We start from the raw sequence: 5,273 nt of genomic DNA on the forward strand, positions 1-5,273 counted from the left end.
GTTCCCAGGTTTCTTATTTTGGACTCCTTCCTTTTGGGATTGCCAGGTAAAGTACATAAAACACTGTATGAGACATACCTATATAAAAATAATGTCTGCCAGTAAATTCACATTTAATGAAGTATTCTACACTTTTATTTGCTAAACTGACAACCTTATTTCCCTTGCATGATGCTGACTGTTTAAATGGTAAGATTTCTAGAAGGCATCATGAGGACAGTTTTCCCTTTTTTTTTTTCTGAATGTAAAGGTAAAATAAAGTATTATAATTTCTTCTCTTGTACATAAGTAGAGATTTGCTGACAGATGGAGGTTTTTGTTATAGTGGAATTAATGGAACTTCTTTATGATCCTGGGTTCCAGATATCCATAAAAGAAATGTAATAATTTATGGAACTCAAATTTCTCTTATTGTACTATGATGTCTTTGAGGAAAAGGACACATTCTTCTTGCTGGTATTAAAGCTTACATGAAAGATTTTTAATGCAAAACAATGCATGCTTATTAAGGTCATTTCAAAATTGTAATAATTTATTATAATCAATAATATTGTGACCACCCAAGCAAAGTTCTTTTGCATTTCAATGTATTCATTTTCCTGGATATAGAATTGTTTTTACTATCATACATTTTATTGTTAGGATATATTCATTATACAAGTTGGGGGGATTCAAAGTGACAATTCCGATTAGGTGTATGAAGTTTATCAACCATATACCCTCACCTTCATCTTCTTCATTCACCTGCCCCCTCCCACTAGCAGCCCCCTACACTGTACCTATTTTACAGTCCTGTCTTTCATTATTATTATTTAATTCAATGTTCAAAGGGGTTTCTCAACTATCACCGCTGTGAGTCTACTTTACTTTAGTCAGTTAAACCCCTTCCATTGCTCTCCCTTACTTCTTTATCTCCCACCCCACTCCCCACTTTTCTACAGCTTTCAGTACACATCCTTATACTGGATATAGAATATGTGTGTGTGTGTGTGTGTGTGTGTGTGTGTGTAAAACCATTATGTCTCAGTCTCAAGCAGCTAAGCTGTGATAATAGCTTCATTTTTATGAAAGGGCTTTTCATAATGGTAACTTTTAAATATTAACTCCGTCCCTCTGTTTATACATATATTTGCAATTGTGAAGATCTAAGGTGTCACTATTTGTCCTACTAATTCTTGCACTAATCCTTGCTTCTTGGAAGGATGCAATCCCAATCCTTCCCATTACATCTCCTCAGTGTCCTACTGCAGAATGCCCATCTGTTCAGGAAGAGAAGTTCATTGCTTGCTTTTGTTACAACATGGAGCCCCGCCAAAAGTTGGCTTTACCACCCAGCCATCACCTGCTGTCCCTTGGAAGAGATGACTTTATCACCTCATGACAAAGTCTTGAGTGGCAGCCATCTATAGCCAAGGAAGCTATAAAACTGACCCAAGAAAGGAAGACATTGAATGACTGCAACTAGGGCTAGGCCATTTTAGACTTCTCGAAACAACCTTTGATTTCCTTTATTGGGAGATGAATTTTTACTTACAACAAGTTTACTGCAGTGGTAACTAGACCAGTAGGGACTATCTGCAGGGGTTTTGCATTTGGTATCTGTGGTCTTATGTTTGACTGATGCATGGAGTATTTCTATAGTAAATAAGCTGCTTCTAGTGAGTCAATATCTGTATGTGACAGGTGGCTGAGGATATTGCTTTGGAAAAATACTTCAAGGGGTAACAAGTCAAGAGAAACCTGTGGCAGAAATTAAATCTGCTTTTAAAGAGCTGTCCTTGTCTGAGGATGCTGCTCAATGGTGCACTGTTTGCCTGGCAGGCCTGAGGCCCTGTGTTCAATTCCTGTTACAGTAAAAAAGACTTTAACACAAAGAGAAGTTCTTCTATGGGCCCCAAATAGAGGTTAAAATTTGAACATCTTCATTAGCAGGGAGTTCTGTCTTCTATTTCCAAAATTTTCTATCCAAATAATTTCAGAACTTTCAGTGATACTTGTTTTGGGGTACTTGGCAAAGATATTTCTACAGTTGATCAAAATATGCAAGATATGTGTTTATCCACCTGCCCTGTACACGGAATTGGGCATTTTCCTTCTCTCCTACTGAAGATTTCTTCCAGCCTTCAGAAATGGCTCTTCTTTTGTATATACAGCTCTTTAATGGAAAGACTTTCAACAGGGTTCTTTGGGTTATGGGTGATTCAGGGATTTTTTTGGTCCTTCTCTGTGGAGCTCCAAGTGGGGAGTTAGACCAAGATGCTTAGGAGCCTTCCTATTGGTCTGGAATTCCTGCTAAGGCACTTGGTGTCCTGCTGCAGACACATGCTGTCCTGCTTACTTCATCTGCTGTCTCTTGGGGTTCTTAATTTTCCCAGAGCTTGGCTTCCTTCACATCAGGACCTGGGAAGTAGGCAGGCTTCCATTTCTTACCCTTGGTGCTCCTGAGTCTCACACAATCAAGGGCTGATGCTCTATGCTGGTGGAAGGGTGGAAAATGCCCTTAGAAAAGATGTTCTACTGATTCAAAGATGTGCTTCCCAGACTGTATTGTTGAGAAGAGCTTCGTGGACATTCTGTGCCAGTCAGTCAAACTCTGGTCTCCATCTCCATTTCCCTTTATCTCTCTTTGACTCATCTCCACAAACTCAGGGCCTGCCTTTTCTTTAGAAGTCTGTTTCAGGTTGCTGCTTCTTATTCCCTTTTGGTGAGGTGAGGTGAGGTGGTAGAAGAGGATAATCTTTGAAAGCAAGTTCTTAAATTTACAAGAATTTGTAATTATGCAATTACGGCATTTCAATTCCGCTTTCACTGTAGATTCAGCATTTCATAAGTACAATATGACCTGTAATTATGACCTGTATTATTGTAGAGCAAGTTTTATGTTCCCTTATCTCAGCTTTTCAGCATTTACAAAGTAGAGTCAGTAATGTTCACTTCCAACTGGTGGCATGAAGATAATGTAACTGAATGCAAGTTTTCTCATGAAGGGAAGGCATCCACACATGGTTCGTTTCTCCTCTCTTTTCTCTTGTAAATATCTCATACCCAGTTGGGATTTGAACGTGTGGAACATGTGACTAATTTAACCCCCAGCTCTGATTTGTTTCCATTGATCTTCTCAACCTTATTGAGTTTTGAAGAACAGCAAAATTCAGTCCTTTGACTTGGGGTCTGAACATCTCCACCAGTAGCTCGGACTCCTCACTGAGACTGGAACTAGTGCCTGTTCTCAGGCTCTACATCAACCTCCCCTATGGTGCATTCTGCATGTTTTTTTGATTTTTTAAATTATCTTGAGTTTTTCTAATCAATTTTGACCTGAGACTGACTAATGTAAAACACTCCATTAAATGCCATCTTTTTCATAAAACTTCCTTCCAACTGCCTAGTTGGGGTGGGCACCATCTTGGTATAACCATGACACTATTTTCTGCACTTACTTTGTGCTACCCTAAATTTCTTTCTTGCATTTTATGTAGCTTGTTGAATATAGGTTTGTTTGAGAGACTCACATAGTGAGACCAGAACCTTCATGTGATTCATCTTTCTTTCAGATACACACAACTCTCTTTAAGTATTTTTTAGTAAATTGATTCATTTATAAAAATAAAATGCACTTACCCACATGGCCATCCCATGGTCTTTATTTCCCTTATTTTATATACCTAAATGTCTATCATGTACCGATAAAGTTTCTTCTCTATTCTTTAGCTAAAGAAACTTTATGTAAATTATAGAAATTTCATTGCACCCCAATGGCTCTGCCTATAATCCTAGCTACTCAGGAGGCAGATACCAGGAGGATCATCATTCAAACTCAGTCTAGGCAAATAGCTCCTAAGACCCTATCTTAAAAAAAAAAATCACAAAAAAGGGCTGGCAGAGAGTGGCCACATAAAAATAATAAAATTATAGAAATCTCAAAGCAGCAGTTATTTAAAAATGATAACGCTACTTTTCTTACTACTTTTCTAAGAGAAAAAGAAGATTAAAGGTATAAGATTATTGTATATGCATATGTGTAGAAGCTTGGAAAGAGATAAATCAATATATTAGTAGAGTGATTTTTCTAATAAATAGTTTAATATAATTTTCTTCATGTGTGCTTACCTGAGTTCCTGGTCTACAAGGACACTATATTATTTGAGGTTAGAAAAAACCTCAAGTTGTAGAGTGTCTGCTTTTCAAATGTGAAGGCTTGAGTTCAAACTCCAGTCCCACCAAAACCAAAAACAACAACAAAAAGAAAAAAAGAAAGAAAGAAAGAAAGGAAAAATGAAGTTGCCATACCTACAGCAAAAGGGGAATGGAAGTGCCATTGCTGGGGACATTTGCATATTTCCAAGGTGTCATGTGATGCTGGGGACCAAGGGTACACAGCCCCTGGGCCCCTCACAGAGCTGTGGCTTTGAGTTTCAAACATGTACCTTCCAGATTGCAGCCTCAGCTCTGTAGGACCCTAAGGTCTTGAAGTGAATGAAGTTCTGCAAAGGTAGCTAAAATTTCCTTAATGCTTCCCTAATACATAAAGAAAAAAAACACACTAATATCTATCCATACCATATTTAATATTGTAAGCTAGGCTAACTCTGACCTTTGATAATTTATAGGAGTTTTATGAGGTGGACATGTTTTTCAATATAGGACCAAATCGACAAGAGATATAAAGTAGACTTACATTTTCTGAACAGAAAACATTCAGGTAACTATGAAAACAGCCTTGCTGGATACTGTTGTCAGGAATTCTGTGCCATTTTATTGGCATCTCTTCCTGCTCTCTGAGATATTCCTCCTGTAGGGGCTTTGTGCGGAATGGAATGAACTTTGCTGTTGTCAGGAATTATAGAAACTTTAGTAGCATGCGTTTTTATCCTCTGTAATTTCTATGTCCATGGAAAGTAATTAGCAGCCACACATAAATACTTGGTTTTAATTAAAAGCTGTATTCTGGACAACTTTAGTTTTTACTTATTAAAATATGGAATCTTAATTTATTATCAGTCATCTACTCTCATGGAAAAGAAGTTGCATGCAGAAATATCTTAGTGTCTTCAAATACATAAAGTGCCAAACTATTTGCAATACCCTTTAAACTTTACACTAGAAGATACTCACCTCTTCCCATCTTGCTACATTCTTGCAAAGATTCTTATTCATCCCATTGATGCAGAATATTAAGAAATCAGTGCTATTCTTTGTTTAAATACCTATTTCACAGGTAAGGAACGAGCATCCTTCCTCTCATGGGTACCAACATTTCATCAAGGAGATAT

This window comes from Castor canadensis, chromosome 2 (genome assembly GCF_047511655.1).
Source record: "Castor canadensis chromosome 2, mCasCan1.hap1v2, whole genome shotgun sequence".
NCBI classification, from domain to species: domain Eukaryota; kingdom Metazoa; phylum Chordata; class Mammalia; order Rodentia; family Castoridae; genus Castor; species Castor canadensis.